Genomic DNA, 21,082 nt, shown 5'->3' with positions numbered 1-21,082 from the left:
AGTTTTGTGTGTGCTATTAAGTCAAAAGTGCTTTATTGTCATATGTCACAGATGGAACAATGAAATTCTTACTTGCTGCAGCACAACAGAATATGTAAACATAGTACACAGTAAACAACATAATAAACGAGAGAAAAAAAAGTTCAGTGTGTATATATACACATACTCACAAATGCACATATATATATAGACCCCACCACTGGCCATATCTTCCCATCCCCTCCCCTTTCTGTGTTGCGCAGAGACCGTTCCCTCCGAAACTACCTGGTCCACTCGTCCCTTCCTACCCAAACCACCCCATCCCCGGGCACTTTCCCCTGCAACCGCACGAGATGCAACACCTGTCCCTTTACCTCCCCCCTCAACTCCATCCAAGGACCCAAACAGTCTTTTCAGGTGAGACAGAGGTTCACCTGCACCTCCTCCAACCTCATCTATTGCATCCACAGCTCCAGATGTCAACTTATTTACATCGGCGAAACCAAACGCAGGCTCGGCAATCGCTTCGCTCAACACCTGCGCTCAGTCCGCATTAACCAATCGGATCTCCCGGTGGCTGAGCACTTCAACTCCCCCTCCCATTCCCAGTCTGAAAAACCTGTCATGGGCCTCCTCCAGTGCCACAGTGAGTCCCACTGGAAATTGGAGGAACAGCACCTCATATTTTGCCTGGGCAGCTTGCAGCCCAGTGGTATGAACATTGACTTCTCCAACTTTAGATAGTTCCTCTGTCCCTCTCTTCAACTCCCCCTTCCCAGATCTCCCACTGTCTTTCTGTCTCCACCTATATCCTTCCTTTGTCCCGCCCCCCTGACATCAGTCTGAAGAAGGGTCTCGACCCGAAACGTCACCCATCCCTTCTCTCCTGAGATGCTGGATGCTGCCTAGCTTAGAACATTTCAGCCCTGAGAAGGGACTGAAAGGGCTGGGTTTGTTTTCCCTGGAGTAGAGGAGTCTGAGGGGGTTGTGGGGAGACCTGCGAGAGCCAGACAAAATCATGAGGGGCATAGGTAGAGTAATAATATGAACATTTTCCCCTTAGCAGAGGGGTCTGAAGCAAGTGAATTAGGTTTAGGGGAAAGGATAAGAGGATTAGAGTGCACCTTTTCATTCTGATGGTTGTAATCTGGAGCATGCTACCTTAAGGGATGGTGAAGGCAGGTACTCTAAAAACATTTATAAAGTAGCTAAGTGAGCATTTGCTATGGATCAAGTGCTTGCAAATGTAATTATAATAGGTGGGTATGGTGGTTGCCATGGAGTTGGTGCCCAAAGGGTACCGTGTTATATGACAGTAACTCTGAAAGGACCTGTCAGACTATTGTATTTTGGAGAGTTTCTGGATTGTGTGACCCAGAGACAAATTAGTATTCAGTCAAAAGGATCCATTTGAAATGGGGGACAACATTAGCTGTCCTCCAGATTTCTGTTACTTCACCCCCTGCTAACAAAGATGCAAAAATCTCCATCACAGCTCCAGCAATCTCCTGCCATGCTTCCCTTAGAATCATCAAATGGAGCCCATCTGCCCTCTAGATTTATCCCCACAAATCCTCCTTGATAAACATACAGAATATTACCTTATCCCTTAACTCTCCAGTATCCACATTCCTCTCCCAACTGAATACCAAAGAGAAGTATTCATTCAGGTACACCCCCGTATCCCATGGCTCCACATGTAGAATACCCCACAGGTCCCTATTCCGTCCATAGCTACCTTCTTACTTCTAATGTAGTTTAAAAGTTTTGGGATTCTCCTTAATCATGAAGCCATCAGTAATTTCAGGGCCCCTTTTTGCCCCCCCCTAATTAATTTTTTTAATTGTCTCCTCTATACCCTAAAACCTCAAGTAACTCGCTTAATAACAATTTCCTATACCTAACGTGCTTCCTTCTGTTCCCTGATTAAACCTTCAATATCCTTCATTAAATATGGTTAACTTACCATCTTTGCCACTTGCTCAAGTATTCCCAAAAAAAAGATTGTAGGTGAGTTATATACCAATGACATTTGTGTACACGACACGAAGGCCGTTGGCAAAGGTTTTGTGTATTGAGCAAACATTGATAAAGAGTGAGAACAAATTGTCTCCAAATGTACAGTTAACCAGCAATACAGTGCAAGGCCACCTTAGTCCAGCTTCAAGTTTCCGGGCACTCACATTTCGGAGGATCTCACATGGTACACTAACACCGCTGCACTGGTCAAGAAGGCGCAACAACGACTGTTCTACCTGAGAACACTGAAAAAGTCTGGTCTGCCCCAACAGCTGCTGACGACCTTCTACCTCTGCACCATAGAGAGCATCCTAACACATGACATCCCTGTGTGGTATCTCAGCTGCACAGAGGCAGAGAGGAGAGCTTTTCAGCGGGTAGTCCATAGAGCTCAGAAGACTATCGGAACACAGCTACCAGCCTTGGAGGGCATCTACAACACACGATGCCTCAGAAAAGCCACCAGCATTCACAAAGACTCCTCACACCCCTGCAATAGTCTGTTCGAAATTCTACCATTGGGCAGACGCTACAAGGCCTTCTACACCCGCACCTCCAGACTCAGGAACAGCTTCATCCCCAGGGCCATAGCTGCTATGAACTGGTCCTGCTGAGCCGGATGGTCACATCGCACAGCGAACCGGCACAGACCTACTTCAGCTTTATTCTGTTTTAAAACTGTTTCTAATTTTGTTTCACTGGGTTGTCTAAATTTATACTGATTAGTTAATTAATTTATTGCATTGTATGGAAGGCGCATTCCCAATCTTGTTGTACTCCTGTACAATGACAATAAAGATATATTGTATTGTATTGTATTGTATTGAAATGGTCATCCATTCCAAGGGGTTCATGTTGACATGTTATCGATGCACATCCAAGAAGGAATGAAGTTGGTCATGTAGGTACTTGTACAACTGTAAATGTACCATTGAAGATTTAAGGTACCATGGAATACCAGCATAATTAATCACCAACAATGAACTACAGTTCATTTCATAGTTGTTTGTGGGTTTTATGCAACCTAAAAACATCAAACGTTATTAACCTCCATGACATTCTACTTCCAATGAGCAGCAGCGAGATCTACATATGTTAAAAGCATTGAAGACGCACATTTTCCGAAACTACACTCTCGCTTCACAATACCGTGAATTTGTTGATTCCATGTTTACAACTCCACAACTTTACAACTTTCAGGTACAACTCCACTCCCCACTTCTGACAAAGCTGATTCTAATGTCTTTGTATGCAAATGACACAGCATAACCCAGAGGAGAGTTGAGGCAACAATTGAAACAGAAGGCAAGAAAACAATTTCCACTGACCGAGTTAAAGTCAACAGAGTAGTGAAGCAAGTCCAAGACTCAGCAATGAGCCTTCAATAAATTAGTCCGAATCTATAGTTTTGGTCTCCAAATTTGAGGAAGGATATTCTTGCTGTTGAGGGCGTGCATCGTAGGTTTACTAGGTTAATTCCCGGAATGGCGGGACTGTCATATGTTGAAAGACTGGAACGACTCGGCTTGTATACACTGGAATTTAGAAGGATGAGAGAAGATCTTATCGAAACGTATAAGATTATTAAGGGGTTGGACACGTTAGAGGCAGGAAACATGTTCCCAATGTTGGGGGAGTCCAGAACAAGGGGCCACAGTTTAAGAATAAGGGGTAGGCCATTTAGAACTGAGATGAGGAAAAACTTTTTCAGGTAGTTCAACACATCACAGACCGGCTTCAGAAAATCCTAGTGAGGGAAGGCGATCAACCTGAAGTCGTTGTGCACGTGGGCACGAATGACGTCGGGTGGAAGAGGAAGGAGGTGCTACAGCGGGAGTTTAGAGAGTTGGGAAAAACACTGAGAAGTAGGACGTCGAAGGTAGTTATCTCTGGACTGCTACCGGTACCTCGTGCTGGTGAGGCCAGGAACAGAGAGATAGAGGGTATGAATTTATGGCTGAGGGACTGGTGCAGAGAGCAGGGATTTAGATTTCTGGACCACTGGGATCTCTTCTGGGCTAGGGGTGACTTGTACAAAAGGGACGGGTTGCATCTTAACAGCAGGGGGACAAATATTTGGGCAGGCAGGTTTGCTAGTGTGACACCTGTGGCTTTAAACTAAGTAGTGGGGGGGAGGGGTTAACAAATTGTGAATATGAAGATGAGGTAAAAGGGAATACAGGAGATATTGCAAAAGACTCTCGGAAGAATGGGAACAGAAGTTCTAGAGCGGAAAAGAAATTAAGGGCAGGGCCAATTGTGAACGATGTGAGAGGGGAGGTAAATACAGAAGTTAAAGTGTTGTACTTAAATGCGCGTAGTATAAAAAATAAAGTGGATGAGCTTGAGGCTCAGTTAGTCATGGGCAAGTATGATGTTGTAGGGATCACTGAGACATAGCTACAAGAGGACCAGGGCTGTGAACTGAATATTCAGGGGTACACAACGTATAGAAAAGACAGACAGGTGGGCAGAGGGGGTGGGGTTGCTCTGATGGTAAGGAATGATATTCATTCCCTTGCAAGGGGTGACATAGAATCAGGAGATGTTGAATCAGTATGGATAGAAATGAGAAATTGTAAGGGTAAAAAGACCCTAATGGGAGTTATCTATAGGCCCCCAAACAGTAGCCTCGACATAGGGTGCAAGTTGAATCAGGAGATAAAATTGGCGTGTCAAAAATGTAATGCTACGGTGGTTATGGGAGATTTCAACATGCAGGTAGACTGGGAAAATCAGGTTGGAAATGGACCCCAGGAATGAGAGTTTGTAGAGTGCCTTCGAGATGGATTCTTAGAACAGCTTGTACTGGAGCCTACCAGGGAGAAGGCAATTCTGGATTTAGTGTTGTGTAAAGATCCCGATCTGATAAGGGGACTAGAGGTAAAAGAGCCATTAGGAGGCAGTGATCACACATGATAAGTTTTACTCTGCAAATGGAAAGGCAGAAGGGAAAATCGGAAGTGTCGGTATTACAGTATAGCAAAGGGGATTACAGAGGCATGAGGCAGGAGCTGGCCAAAATTGATTGGAAGGAGGCCCTAGCAGGGAAGACGGTAGAACAGCAATGGCAGGTATTCCTGGGAATAATGCAGAGGTTGCAGGATCAATTTATTCCAAAGAGGTGGAAAGACTCTAAGGGGAGTAAGAGGCACCTGTGGCTGACAAGGGAAGTCAGGGACAGCATAAAAATTAAGGAGAGGAAGTATAACATAGCAAAGAAGAGTGGGAAGACAGAGGATTGGGACTCTTTTAAAGAGCAACAAAAGTTAACTAAAAAGGCAATACGGGGAGAAAAGATGAGGTACGAGGGTAAACTAGCCAATAATATAAAGTAGGATAGCAAAAGTTTTTTTAGGTACGTGAAGAGGAAAAAAATAGTCAAGGCAAATGTGGGTCCCTTGAAGACAGAAGCAGGGGAATTTATTATGGGGAACAAAGAAATGGCAGACGAGTTAAACCGTTACTTTGGATCTGTCTTCACTGAGGAAGATACACACAATCTCCCAAATGTTCTAGGGGCCGGAGAACCTAGGGTGATGGAGGAACTGAAGGAAATCCACATTAGGCAGGAAATGGTTTTGGGTAGACTGATGGGACTGAAGGCTGATAAATCCCCAGGGCCTGATGGTCTGCATCCCAGAGTACTTAAGGAGGTGGCTCTAGAAATAGTGGAAGCATTGGAGATCATTTTTCAATGTTCTATAGATTTAGGATCAGTTCCTGTGGATTGGAGGATAGCAAATGTTATCCCACTTTTTAAGAAAGGAGGGAGAGAGAAAACGGGTAATTATAGACCAGTTAGTCTGACATCAGTGGTGGGGAAGATGCTGGAGTCAATTATAAAAGACGAAATTGCTGAGCATTTGGATAGCAGTAACGGGATCATTCCGAGTCAGCATGGATTTACGAAGGGGAAATCATGCTTGACAAATCTACTGGAATTTTTTGAGGATGTAACTAGGAAAATTGACAAGGGAGAGTCAGTGGATGTGGTGAACCTCGACTTTCAGAAAGCCTTCGACAAGGTCCCACATAGGAGATTAGTGGGCAAAATTAGGGCACATGGTATTGGGGGTAGGGTACTGACATGGATAGAAAATTGGTTGACAGACAGAAAGCAAAGAGTGGGGATAAATGGGTCCCTTTCGGAATGGCAGGCAGTGACCAGTGGGGTACCGCAAGGTTCGGTGCTGGGACCCCAGCTATTTACGATATACATTAATGACTTAGACGAAGGGATTAAAAGTACCATTAGCAAATTTGCAGATGATACTAAGTTGGGGGGTAGTGTGAATTGTGAGGAAGATGCAATAAGGCTGCAGGGTGACTTGGACAGGTTGTGTGAGTGGGCGGATACATGGCAGATGCAGTTTAATGTAGATAAGTGTGAGGTTATTCACTTTGGAAGTAAGAATAGAAAGGCAGATTATTATCTGAATGGTGTCAAGTTAGGAGGAGGGGGAGTTCAACGAGATCTGGGTGTCCTAGTGCATCAGTCAATGAAAGGAAGCATGCAGGTTCAGCAGGCAGTGAAGAAAGCCAATGGAATGTTGGCCTTCGTAACAAGAGGAGTTGAGTATAGGAGCAAAGAGGTCCTTCTACAGTTGTACCGGGCCCTGGTGAGACCGCACCTGGAGTACTGTGTGCAGTTTTGGTCTCCAAATTTGAGGAAGGATATTCTTGCTATGGAGGGCGTGCAGCGTAGGTTCACTAGGTTAATTCCCGGAATGGCGGGACTGTCGTATGTTGAAAGGCTGGAGCGATTGGGCTTGTATACATTGGAATTTAGAAGGATGAGGGGGGATCTTATTGAAACATATAAGATAATTAGGGGATTGGACACATTAGAGGCAGATAACATGTTCCCAATGTTGGGGGAGTCCAGAACAAGGGGCCACAGTTTGAGAATAAGGGGTAGGCCATTTAGAACGGAGATGAGGAAGAACTTTTTCAGTCAGAGGGTGGTGAAGGTGTGGAATTCTCTGCCTCAGAAGGCAGTGGAGGCCAGTTCATTGGATGCTTTCAAGAGAGAGCTGGATAGAGCTCTTAAGGATAGCGGAGTGAGGGGGTATGGGGAGAAGGCAGGAACAGGGTACTGATTGAGAGTGATCAGCCATGATCGCATTGAATGGCGGTGCTGGCTCGAAGGGCTGAATGGCCTACTCCTGCACCTATTGTCTATTGTCTATTGTCTATTGAATCTGTGGAATTCTCTGCCTCAGAAGGCAGTGGAGGCCAATTCTCTGAATGCATTCAAGAGAGAGCTAGATAGAGCTCTTAAGGATAGCGGAGTCAGGGGGTATGGGGAGAAGGCAGGAATGGGGTACTGATTGAGAATGATCAGCCATGATCACATTGAATGGCGGTGCTGGCTCGAAGGGCCGAATGGCCTCCTCCTGCACCTATTGTCTATTGTCTATTGTTTGAATAGGCATGTACTTCACATCAGAAATTTTCAGAAATGCCCTAAAGATAAAATAACCATAGCAACAGACATTACCTGTTTATACCAAAATAATGTTTGACTCTGATCGTGCCTTTAATACAGCTTGAACCACTCTTCATCAATCACAGAACAGCAGTGAGTCAAGCCAATATATTGCAACGTTCTCAGTTCCAGGAACAAGTACAATGCGAAAGCTATGTTCATGGTTGAGGAGGTCAAACTAACTAAGCAAGGCAGTCAACAAATTGAATCTGCAATGGCTATGAAAAGTGCTTAAGTACATTCAGGTAGGAATAGGCCATAGCTATGACCTTTGTTGCATTAGCTGCCATGCTGTCTCTCAACATCTTCCTTCATGTGTAGCATCAGAAGCCTTCAGATTTCAGTAAAATTCCACTCATTCTTCTGAGGTTCAATGATGATAGGATCCTGCTCAGTCTTTCCTCATAAGACTACTCTTTTATTCCAGTATTCAATCTTCTCTGAACGATTTTCAATATTCTTTATGTACAGAGACCAAAACTGTACCTAGTCCTCCAAGTGCAGTCTTATGTAAGATTATAGCTCACAAAGAGAGAAGGTGATAGCACCAGGGATAGGGTTCCTTGCTGATATAGTTAGAATAAACACTCTTGTGATTTGTAACTCCTCTTGAAGCATAACTTCTTAGAACTCCAGCGGAATTCAAGATCCATCCGAGGATACGAATGTTGATATCCTGCTGTTGAAAAGAGCTGTGTTGAACCATTTATGTGCTATGATAAGAACTCAATATCTTTTGATTTTCAATAATATACCTTGAAAATGTATCTGGGTTTTGTTGCTGGGCTGAGGTTAGGATCAGACATTCAGAAAATCGGAAGGAGCCGATTAAGGAACTCTTTAAGGTTTTCATTTTAAAGACAGGCCTTTGTTCTCTGAGGAGGAATGGTCCATATAGAAGGTTAAAAATGGTCCACACAACAGGTGCTGTACCCAGGTTAGCAGGTCAATGGCCAAAATGTTAATATGAGATTACATTTCCTGACCTAGGACTGTGATAGTGACAAGAGAAGGCAGTACCTTTTGTTTTGACCAGTGATTGGAAAAGGCTCCTGTACAGTGCAAGACATTGTCAGATTAAAATGTGCTTGCAAGTCAGGTCAAATCAAGTTTATTGACACAGGCACTGTATGGTGAGGTACAAGGGTAATGGAATTATTCCTTGAAGTAGCATGGCAAGCAATACAAAAAAATCAAAATTACAAATTGTGCTGAATTTATGTAAAACAGTAAAAAGGACTGTACAAAAAACAAGGCATTAGTTCAAAAAACAATTGGAAAAACAAGTCCATGGTAGTTCAAGAGATGGTTTGTAGTTCGTTAACAAGAGAGGATTAGAGTTGTGCAGGTCAGTTCAAGAATCTGATGGTTGTAGGAAAGTAGCTGTTCCTGAGCTTTCTGCTTTTATACCTCCTGCTGACAGTGGCAGTGAGAAGAGGGTGTGACCTGGATGGTGTGGATACGATGATAGTTGCTGCCGCCATGAGGCAGCACCTCATGTAGATGGTTTTGATGATGAGAACATCTATGATAGCCTGGGATGTGCTGGACAATTATGACAAGAAAAAAGGTAGAGGCTGTCAAAACTCCTAAAAACACAGATTATGGGAAATGAAGAATAAATAATTCAAATACAGATAGGACATTTCTGTCACTAGTGCAGAAAGTGTGTGTGGGGTAGCAAACTGTTGGAAGAACTTAGCAGGCCAGGCAGCATCTGTGCTGGAAATGGACAGCCAAGGTTTTGGGTCACGACCCTCAGGAGGGGAGATGGCCAGTATAAAGGGGTGACAGGGAGGGTGGGCCAAGAGCTGGGAAGCAATAGGTGGATCCAGGTGAAGAGGTTGGGAGGGGTGTGTAGATAACAGAGGGCTGCAAATTATGCAGGAAGGACAATGAGAATTTGCTCATAAAATCATGGACGTTTAGTCATGTTGCTCTCCTTTTTTATGCTCTGTGGGATGATCTGTAACAAAATAGCACACACAAACTATAACCTTTGGAGTGTGCTCTTCCATTTGTGTAAGACCGTTTGGACAAAGGTCATAGTGGTGACACTGTGGTCACAGCACACGTTTGATGTTACTGCCACCACAAATGCAGTAAGGGAATAGCACGGACCACATGCAACAAAGCAGGGAGGAAGTAGGCGCAATCACCCCATGCTGACCTCAATTAAGATCTTCCCACCTGCAATGATGATCCGGATCGCTGCTCAGAATTCAGGTTAGATCTCTGTATTTTTTGGAGAACATCCAAATGTTCTAATCATCTTGTTTGCTGACCACCTGAGCCACCACCGTTAGTGAACAACATTTAGAGAGACACAGTAGTACAGCCAGAAGAGCTGCTGCCACAATCCCAGAGATCCGGGGTTTAATCCTGACCACAGATTATGTTGGGGTGGAGTTTGCACGTTCTCTGTGATGCAGGGGTTTCCTCTGGGTGCTCCAGTTACTTCCCTCATCCCAAAAATGTGCATGCCAGTTGGTGGGTTAATTGGCCACTATAAGTTTACCTCTAGTGTGTAGGTGATTGATAGAATCTGTGGGAGGGTGGGAGTTGATGGTGTTTTGGGGACAATAAAATGGGTGTAAATGGGTTCTTGATGGTTAATGCAGACTCTGGGCGGAAGGGTCTGTAAACCATACTGCTTTACTCTATAACATTGGAAGCCAGTTGGAGTGTAGTTAAGTTGCCCAGCTTCATTCTTGCTCAAGACCAGCACCGGATTAAAAAATAATCCATCGTATTTCCAGGGGTCTGTCTGTCGGTACTACGACTCTCAGCCTGTGCTCCGAGACGCACTGTCCAAAGATCATGTACTGCCAGCACCTGGCACCCAGGGTACCGACAGGCTTGGAAACAGAAGGAGCTGCTCCTGATGAGGCAGAATTAAAGATCCCGATTCAGCCCAAGCGCAACGTGCTGTACAGTTTACTCAGTAAACGCGTCCAGTGCTTTAATTCTGGAGGAGCTGGCCTGCAGCTACACACATCCCCATTGGCTTGCCCCCGCCCTCTCTCCACCCTCCCCTCACAGCTCACAGACCTGTGCCGAATTCTAAAACAGGCCAATTTACATCCATTCATGAATCGGTGACGTCAGCAACCTTCTGGGCTGTTTGCAGTGGGCTGCAAGATTGTGTGGGAGGATTTTTTTTTTGTTTTAATCAGCAAGGCTTCTTTCTCTCCCGTCTTCCCTTGTGCTTAAAAACTGGGAATGAAAGAAAGGATGAGTTCCATTCAGAGTAAGTGATGGTTTTATTTGTCTACTCCTCTGCATCCTAGCTCGGTGTGTGGCTAAATTGTTTTATTTTTCTGGGCTCCGATGTTGCCTTGATGTGAAGGACATGAATGCTACTACGCTGCGATCAGTGAGTGTAGAGAGCACTTAGGCCACAAGGAGCTGACTAGCAAAATGGTGCTGAACTGCTGGCCCAAAGAATATCGAGCAGCAGTTACTGTCAATGGTATAAACCGCTTGGAGAAGGTTCTCCTTCCTCCTGCCTCCCAATGTTTCTCCTCTTCCCAGTATCCCTCCCTGCCTGCCCTTCTCTTTCCTCACCGTAATATTTATGTGTTTTAACTTTGGTTATAAATATCATTCCACATTTAAAAATAGATCAACGCTGTCGTTTTGCCAGCATTGCCGAGAGTTGGGTTAATGTGGCAGTAGACAGCCTGTGAAGAGGGCCTGGAGCCGAGGCTGTATTACTGAGGTGCAGCAGCAGTTTAAATGTGGGTCTGATGTGCATTTGATTGTGATGGGGGATGGGGATGGATCGGCACAGACTGAGGAAGGGCCCTGGAGAGATGTGAGCAAACTGTGGGTATAGACTGTGAGATGTGGAAAGCTGTCTTTCCGTAGTTGTTCCAGTGTGTGTTTCTTTGAAGATAAGGTTGCCCTTTGACATGCGACATGTTACAAAAGGACACCGGCGCAGCTGTGGAATAATGCCCTGTGTCGAGGCTATTACTGCTGTGACGCTTGACCTCTGGTTAATTGCTGCTCTGTCTCCAGCCTCGGCAGAACTGGACTCTGTTTCCACAAAGTGTTAATCATTTCCGCAGAATTCGCTGACAGTTTTCACGTCACTCTTGGCGATGTTATGTTTAGTGCAGTTTAGCCGAAAGATGCTACATTCTGGTGGGATCAGGATTGGCTCTTCTCTTGCATGTTTGAGCATTGCATTTAGCAGCACAACACACTCAGAACTTCCCGCCAGATACTTCATTTTATTTGTGATTCAATCTCTGACCTTGTGTTAATGGGCGTGATCAGCACCATAAGTCCGAGGGGGAAGGTGTCTATTAAGGCTATATGAAATCTTCAACTATGAAAGCAAAGTTTATATACTTTGCACTGCCTCATGTCAGGTGCTGTTATACTGTATATTCAGCCTGGTTCCATGCAAAGGAAAATATCAATTCAGACCAATTGTAATTATCATCCGGCCCAGTTCACCAACTGACCCTGGAATTGCAGAGAGGTAATCTGAATTCCTGAGACTGGTACTCCCACCCTTTTTACCTGGTGTCACTCCAAGATATGAGTTCATGTGTGTGGATGAATTTCCTTTCTCTCCTATTGGGAGCATGATCTCTGGATTACGCTGACTTCTCTTTGAGAAACCCTGCTTGGGTTAAGTTGCTCTCAGTACATACCCCGAATGTTAATCGTACGACACGATAACGATCAGGTCAACTCCACCTTTGTGAGAATCAGAGCCGGATCTCATCCTATCCTCACCCGACTGGATCCCATGCTATACTCAAGTTCCTGGATGGATATCGAAAGCAGGAACCCTGGTTAATGTTCCTTTCTCTTCCCCAGTGGCATCAACATAAAATGCTCTCCCTTTCCCTCAGCTCTTGTACAATCCAGGTAACTCGCCACAAACCTAGAATGGAAGCGGAGCACTGGATACAAAGACAGCACCAGACAACCAGGAGTGTGGGACTACCATCCATCTGAACATTCAGGATGAGTCCCAATGGAATATGAGTTTTAAGCCATTCCACTGTAAATTGAGGGGACCCAGGGATTTCAACAAATCACAGATATCCTGTAGGATGTATACATGAATTTTCTCCCAGGAGCCAAGACTGCAATCACAGAAAGGATAAGCAGGAAAACACATTGTACCACAGAGTGTACTACAGACTAGGGTTTGCACACCCCCAGAGCTGATCACTTTCCTTTGAAGGGTTGGAATCCTATAGATAGAATGAGTGATAGCTATTAGGGAATGGAGAAAACCAGAGGGGGTGGGGGGTGGGGGAGAGAAGGGCTTCAAATACAAAATATTCAATTGCACCTGAGTTAACAGAATTATTCCACGTTAATGTTCCTGTACAAAAGATGTTCTAATATTTTCTAAGGTATAATATATACTGCATTAACAACTACTGACTTGGGGAGAAGGAAGAACGATTTGCACCACAAAACCTTTCAAGACCTACTGATACCCCAAACAATTTGCAGTCATTTTGAAGTGCAGTCAATGTAGGGAAACACAGCAGGCAGACTGAAAATTAAATTAATTCAGCAATTATATTATGAGTAAATAACCCACATTTGGTATTGTTAGTGGAGGGCTGCATTTTGGCCAGGGTACCAGGGCAAGCTCTTCCTCAAGCAATGCAGTGGGATCATTATATCATGTCTCTGCACTGGAGTTTGAACACCCTATCTTGTGGCACAGAAGTGAAACATACACCAACTAACCAAGGCAAATGTTTCTTGCGCAGGAGTAGCAATCCACTGTCGCATTGTTAGAAGTCAGAGGCCGCCGGCAGTCCTCACTCACTACCTCTCTGCAATTGCTAACCTGCTCCTCTGATCCTTTAAGGCTTCTGTTTGGGCTCTCTTGGGAATCCAGATGGTGCCACTGACATAAATCCTGTGATCTGTCAGAAAATTGCTGCGAAATCTCAGATTTCAAGTCAACAGAACTTGCAATGAAAATCAAGCATGCATTCTGTATGTTCTGTGCAAGTTCAGTAACTGAGTATGGAAATGGACAGACATGTTAAAACATATCAGCATATCTCCGCTTACATTAGTTCTAATTATTAATGTGCAGTAGCATTATACAATTATTCAGATGCTGAAATCTAAGCATATTCCTTTAATATGGAAAGCTCAGTTCAGAGGTGATCAAGGTCAAATTAAAAAAACTAAAGACATTTCAGTTTCTTTATGAGGCATTTCAGCAACATTTGAGCATGTGTGAGAGGTGACAAGTGAGATATGCCAATTTATACACTGATCAAATTGTCAGTGAAGAAACTATAACTAATTAGCCAAATTAGTCTCCCAATGTCCAGAATCCTGTTAAACGGTGTCCAGCCTGTTATGCAGTGGCACACCTATTCCTGCTTATTGTGCCATGGCAGACCTGTAATCAACAGTGCTGTATCTCAATGTATTGTACAGTGCCAGACCTGTCCAGCAATATTATCCCACTGTACTGAATAGTGCCAGATTTGTCTCACCAGTATCATGCTTATATTATACAGTGAAGAAACTGTCCCCATCAGAATTTATACCCAGTGGTGTGCCGTGACTGACATACTCATCAGAGAGAGAAGAAATTGCAGAAACCCTGACTGAGATATATGAATCATTGCTAGATGTGGGTTAGGTGCCCGATGACTGGAGGATGGCTAATGTTGTGCCTTTAAGGGCTGCAAGGAAAGCCTGGGAACTATAAACCAATTAGCCTAACATCTATGGCAGGTAGGTTACTGGAGAGGATTCAGAGGGATAAAATATACATGCATTTAGAAAGACAGAGGCTGATTAGGGATAGTCAATATTTGTTTTGTACGTGGGAGATCGAGTCTCATCAATTTGATTGAGTTTTTTGATGAAATAACCAAGAAAGTTAACAAGGGCAAGGCCATAGATGTCTGCATGGACTTCAGCAAGGCCTTTGATAAGGTTCCGCATGGTGGATGCTCTGGAAGGTTAGATCATATGGCATTCTGGGAGAGCGAACTGCCTGGATACAGAATTGGCTTCATGGAAAGAAACAGTGGTTGATGGTGGAAAGTTGTTTTTCAGATTGGAGGTCTGTGACTATTGGTGTGTCTCAGGGATTCGTGCTGGGCCATTGCTGTTTGTGGTTTAAATCATTGAATTACATGAGAATGAACAATCCATGATTAGTAAATTTGGAGATCATTCTAAAATAGGTGGTATCATAGAGAGCGAGGATGGTTATCAAAAATTACCACACACTCGATCAAATGTGCAAGTGGGCAGAAGAATGGGTAATGGAGTTTAATGCAGATATGCTTGAGGTATTGCATTTTGGGATGCCAAACCAAAGGCAGGAGCTTCACGGGGCCCTGGGGTGTGTTGTCGAGCAGAAGGATCCAGGAGTACATGTACACAGTTCCATGAAAGTGGTGTCACAGGTAGATAGGGTGGGAAAGAAGGCTTTTGCTCCATTGGCCTTCATCTGTCAAGAGTGTTGAGTGTAGAAATTGGGACAAAAAAAGATGCAAAGGTGACGTTTCAAGTTGGGACCTTTCTTCAGATATCTTGTACAACTGTAACATAATGTTGCAAGTTCATCAAAAATGGAAACATTATGTTACAGCTGTACAAGATATTGGTGAGAACCTATTTAGAATATTGTGTTCCACTTTGGTCACCGTGTTATCGGAAGTATGTCATTAAGATAGAAAGAGTACAGAGATGATTTACGAGGATGTTGCCAGGATTCGAAGGCCTGAGGTACAGGGAGAGATTGGGCAAGCTTGGATTTTAATCCTTGGAGAGCAGAAGGCTAAGGTATGATCTTATAGAGATGTATAAAATCATGAGAGGGGGTTGATAGGGAGAATGCACAGTCTTTTACCGGGGAGTCAACAACCAGCAGAAAAAGGTTTAAGATGGGTGCAGAAAGATTTTATAGGAATTTGAGGGGGCATATTTTTCATGGTGGGTATATGGAATGAGCTGCCAGAGAAAGTAGTTGAGGCAGGAACAATAACAACATTTGAAAGATTCTTGGACAAGTACATGGATAGGTTTCGGAGAGATTTAGAGAGATGTGGACCAAATGCGGGCAAATGGGACAAGCTTAGATCGGGCATCTTGGTCAAACGGATGAGGTAAGCTGAAGGGGTATTTTTATGCTCTGTGACTCCAAACCCTGTAGACGTTCTGCACCATCTTGGACAAAGCAGGACATTTGCATGGTTCTCTATCCACCACCCTAAATAGTTGTTCCCTCTATCATTGGAGCACTGCGGCTATAGTAAGTACTAGCTACAAAATGCATTGCGGTTGCTCAGCCCGACTACTTCTCTGGAACCTCCATCACCGAGAAGGACAAGGGCATCTGCATCATCTGCAGGTTTCCCTTCAAAACACTCACCATTCCAACTTGGAAATATATTAGACAATCTAAATCCCGGAAACTTCCTCCTGAATAACAGCTTCACCAGGGAGACCGCAGCTGTTCAAGAAGATACAGTGCATTCAGAAAGTATTCAGACCCCTTCACTTTTTCCACATTTTGGTATGTTACAGCCTTATTTTAAAATGGATTTTATCATTAATCTTCCACACAATACCCCAGAATGAAGAAGCGAAAACAGGTGTTTAGAAATTTTTGCAAAGTAATTAAAAATAAATAACTGAAATATCACATTATACATAAGTATTCAGACCCTTTGCTATGACACTCAAAATTGAGCTTAGGTTCATCCTGTTTCCATTGATTATCCTTGAGATGTTTCTACAACTTGATTGGAGTCCACCAGTGGTAAATTAAATTGATTGGACATGATTTGGAAAGGCACACACCTGTTTATATAAGGTCCCACATTTGACAGTGCATGTCAGAGCAAACACCAAGTCTTGAAGATGAAGGAATTGTCCGTAGACCTCTGAGACAGGATTGTGTCGAGACATGGATCTGGGGAAGGGTATAAAACAATTTCTGCAGCATTGCAGGTCCCGAAGAGCACAGTGGCCTCCGTCATTCTTAAATGGAACAACTTTGGAACCATCAGGACTCTTCGTAGAGCTGGCCGCCCGGCCAAACTGAGCAATTGGGGGAAAAGGACCTTGGTCAGGGAGGTTACCAAGAACCCGATGGTCACTCTGACAGAGTCCAGAGTTCTGTGAAGATGGGAGAACCTTCCAGAAGGATAACTATATCTGCAGCACTCCACCAATCAGGCCTTGATGGCAGAGTGGCCAGATGGAAGCCACTCCTCAGTAAACGGCACATGACAGTCCGCTTGGAGATTGCCAAAAGGCACCTAAAGGACTCTCAGACCATGAGAAACAAGATTTTCTGGTCTGATGAAACCAAGAGTGAACTCTTTGGCCTGAATGCCAAGCAGCACAGCCCATCACCTGGCCAATACCATACCTACGGTGAAGCATGGTGGTGGCAGCATCATGCTGTGGGGATGTTTTTCAGCGGCAGGAACTGGGAGACTAGTCAGGATCGAGGGAAAGATGAATGGAGCAAAGTACAGAGAGTTCCTTGATGAAAACCTGCTCCAGAGCGTTCTGGACCTCAGACTGGGGCGGAGGTTCACCTTCCAACAGGACAATGACCCAAAGCACACAGCCAAGACAACACAGGAGTGGCTTCATGACGTCTGTGAATGTCCTTGAGTGGCCCAGCCAGAGCCCGACTTGAACCCGATCGAACATCTCTGGAGGGACTGAAAAAAGCTGTACATCGACGCTCCTCATCCAACCTGACAGAGCTTGAGAGGATCTGCAGAGAAGAATGGGAGAAATTACCCAAATACAGGTGTGCCAAGCTGTTGTAGCGTCATACCCAAAAGGTCTTGAGGCTGTAATCGCTGCCAAAGGTGCCTCAACAAAGTACTGAGTAAAGGGTCTGAAAACTTATGTAAATATATTTCAGTTATTTATTTTTAATTACTTTGCAAAAATTTCTAAACACTTGTTTTTGATTTTTTTATTATGGGGTGTTGTGTGTAGATTGATGATAAAAAAAAAAGAATTTAATCCATTTTAAAATAAGGCTGTAACGTAACAAAATGTGGAAAAAGTGAAGGGGTCTGAATACTTTCTAAATGCACTGTAGCTCATTACCAACTTGGTGATATGCAATAAATGCCTATCTGGCCATTAATGCCTACATCCTGAGATACAAAAGTTGAAAGAGGGAGGGGAAAGGTCAAGGAGGGGATGTTCAGAGAGTGCTGGAATTAGATGCTGGAAATGAATTTGATTAAAATATTCAACTTCAAGGTGAGTCGAGTAAGTAACCGGAGATTGCATCTTCTCACCTTCAGTATGCTATACTCCCTAATGCAGAATTGGGCATGGGACTATATATTAACAACGAAATAGTGGTGTTAATGGGATAGCTCTTTCAAAGACTTCAAGTCAAGTCATGTTTATTGCTATTTGCACAAGTACGCTGAGGTGCAGGTGCAATAAAAATCTTGCTTGCAGCTCCATCACAAGCACATGGATTTAGGCAACATACAAAACATGTTATATGTACACTACACTTAAATTTTACAAGACAGTGAAAAAAGACTGCACAAAGCAAGATGTTAGAGCAAAACACAATTTCATATGAGGAAAGATTGAAAAGACTGGGTTTGTATTCACTGGAATTTAGAAGGATGAGAGGGGATCTTACAGAGACGTATAAAATTATAAAAGGACTGGACAAGCTAGATGCAGGAAAAATGTTTCCAATGTTGGGGGAGACCAGAACCAGAGGCCACAGTCTAAGAATAAAGGGGAGGCCATTTAAAACTGACGTGAGAAGAAACCTTTTCACCCAGAGAGTTGTGAATTTGTGGAATTCTCTGCCACAGAAGGCAGTGGAGGCCAATTCACTGGATGAATTTAAAAGAGAGTTAGATGGAGCTCTAGGAGCTAGTGGAATCAAGGGATATGGGGAGAAGGCAGGCGCTGATCAGCCATGAATGGCAGTGTTGGCTCGAAGGGCCAAATGGCCTCCTCCTGCACCTATTTTCTATGTTTCTATGTAAAACAGTTCCTATGGTAGTGTAAGAATGATCTGTAATATCATATCATATCATATATATACAGCGCGGAAACAGGCCTTTTCGGCCCACCAAGTCCGCGCCGCCCAGCGATCCCCGCACACTAACACTATTAACACTATCCTACACACACTAGGGACAATTTTTACATTTACCCAGCCAATTAACCTACATACCTGTACGTCTTTGGAGTGTGGGAGGAACCCGAAGATCTCGGAGAAAACCCACGCAGGTCACGGGGAGAACGTACAAACTCCTTACAGTACAGCACCCGTAGTCAGGATCGAACCTGAGTCTCCGGCGCTGCATTCGCTGTAAAGCAGCAACTCTACCGCTGCGCTACCGTGCCGCCCTGTAATGTTCTGTTGCTGAGGTAGGATTAGGGTTCTGCAGTTCAAGAACCTGATGGCTGTGTGAAAGTAGCTGTTCCTGAACCTAGTGGTGTGGAACCTTAGGCTTCTGTACCTCATTCCCAATGGTAGCAGCAAGAAAAGGACATAACCCAGACGGTATGGATTCTTGGTGGAGGATTCATGATAGATGCCACCTTCTTGAGACAATGGCTCGTAGATGCCATGATGGTGGGGAGGTGGGTGCCCATTATGGACTGGGCAGAGTCCACCATTCTGTACAACCTCTTGCGTTCCTGTGAGTTGGATTTGTTGCACCCGGACACGATGTAACCAGTCAGGATACTGTCGATCTGTAGAAAGTTTGTAGGAGTATTTGGTGATATGCTAAATCTCTTTAAAACTTGTAACAAAGTAGAGGTGCTGCCTCCACTTCTTCTTGAAAGAAGGATCATGTGCCCTCATCTGTTGGTGTATAATATGATCTGAGACTTTGTTTAGATGTCAGTTCCTTGAATCGTGAGAAGGAAATGCAGAGAGGAGGTACCCCTGCAAATTGGGTCTTAGAAGCAACTGGCATAAGTAATGTATTCTTGACCTTTCACCAGATGCTCTCACTCTGCATTACGTTCTTCTTGCATTTGAGGCAGCAGAAATTATGTAACGCCCTCCAGGCGCTGTAGCCAGTGCAATGTGCTGTTGTCAAGGGCCTTGAGGTCTACCCCTCCATCAGGGGGACGGAGGGCAGTGCAGTCGAAAATGACGTGCTGCGCTGTTTGCTGGTCTGCTGGTCTGCTCCACACATGCAGGCTGCTGATGGACGCAACCCCCAAAGATGCATGTTGGCATTGAACCGGCCGACCCCTGTGCGGAGCCGGTTCAGGGCGACCCACTCTTTGCGGGGCTTGTCCAAGCCGGGTGGGGCTGTGGTGTTCAGTGCGACAGTGAATTGAGGAGGTCACGATGTCTGTTCCCAGCTGGTTCTCCATGCTCCTAGTATGTTGAAACCGGAGCCAAAGAGGGTCGCTGCTTGACGGGAGAAAGGGTGATGAGATGATAGGCGTTGAGGTCCCAGTTGCTGTGAATCCTGGGCGAGGTTGTGCAAAGGATGTTTGGCATCTGATGGGGCCTTGCACACCAGCCTATGAGTGAAGAACTCTCTGCGAAGCTTGGCAGGTGCGATACCTACGAGCACCGGCAGGAGATCCGTCGGAGTAGGGTGTAGGCAGCCAGTGATGATCCGCATGGTGTCGTTGAGGGTGGCGTCTAGCTTGCTGGTATGAACGCTGCGGCACCATGCTGGGGCGGCGTACTCAGCGGCACTGTACACGAGTGTAAGAGCACTGGTTCGAAGAGTAGATGTCCTGGCACCCCATGACGATCTGGCCAAGCATCGCAGGAGGTTGTTCCGTGCCGAGACTTTAGCAAGGAGAGCTTCAAGGTGTTGCTTGTAGGTCAGCTGCCGATCTAATTTCACCCCGAGGTATGCAGGAAATGGGTTGTAGGGTAGGGGTGACCCATTGAGGGTGACGGTTAGCTGGCGTTGAGCTTCCTTGTTGTTCAGGTGAAAGGCTGGTGTGGTGGTTTTTGCCATACTCAGTTTTAGTCTCCAGGTCTACATTGAGAAGGAGGAGAATTACGTTGAGAAGGAGGAGCACTTGTAAGGTTGGCTTAATAAGAAAGGAAATCCAGCTGTGATAATGATGGTAGATGTTGGTGTTTAAAGTCACCTTTCCTTTTTGTGCATGCTAAAAATAAAGCACCTTTGCTGACCCAAGAACATCACAAAGTGCCTGACAATCATTGAGTTTTTTTGAACTGTTCCCATTATTATAATGTTTAAAATATAAAAACCCAGTGTACATGGCACAGTCCCAGAAACAACAATGTGACAATGATCCGATCACCTTCGTTGAGGATGAAATATTGCCCGGAGATGTATGGAAGATGTCTGCTCTTTTTTGAAATAGTGGTGTGGGATGTTTTATGTCTGTGCAGGGTGTGTAGGAAAATAACTAGATGCTGGTACAAATCGAAGGTATCACAAAATGCTGGAGTAACTCAGCAGGTCAGGCAGCATCTGGGAGAGAGGGAATGGGTAATGTTTCAGGTCAAAACCATTCTTCAGTATGAAGGTCAGAGCAAAGTGGAACTGAATATGAAAGATTGCAACACCATCCATGATGGCACATTTCAGGTGAGATGTTTAA

The 21,082-nt window shown here is 44.5% G+C and overlaps 1 protein-coding gene across 4 annotated transcripts in view; it reads left to right on the top strand.

Annotated features, from left to right (window-relative positions):
• map3k13 (mitogen-activated protein kinase kinase kinase 13) overlaps positions 1 to 21,082 on the top strand; it is a 142,336-nt gene that overhangs the window by 30,438 nt on the left and 90,816 nt on the right. The window contains exon 1 of one of the 4 annotated variants that reach the window (XM_078403721.1): positions 10,645 to 10,739. The exons of the other annotated variants lie outside the window; for them this stretch is intronic. The gene's annotated coding sequence lies outside the window, so the exon portion shown is untranslated. Of the gene's footprint in view, positions 1 to 10,644; positions 10,740 to 21,082 lie in introns of those variants that run through there. 4 annotated transcript variants of the gene reach the window in all.

The sequence above is a fragment of the Rhinoraja longicauda genome, chromosome 8 (genome assembly GCF_053455715.1).
Source record: "Rhinoraja longicauda isolate Sanriku21f chromosome 8, sRhiLon1.1, whole genome shotgun sequence".
Taxonomy (NCBI): domain Eukaryota; kingdom Metazoa; phylum Chordata; class Chondrichthyes; order Rajiformes; family Arhynchobatidae; genus Rhinoraja; species Rhinoraja longicauda.
The sequence above is the reverse complement of the archived record's forward strand: the minus strand, read 5'-3'. Positions and strand labels throughout refer to the sequence as shown.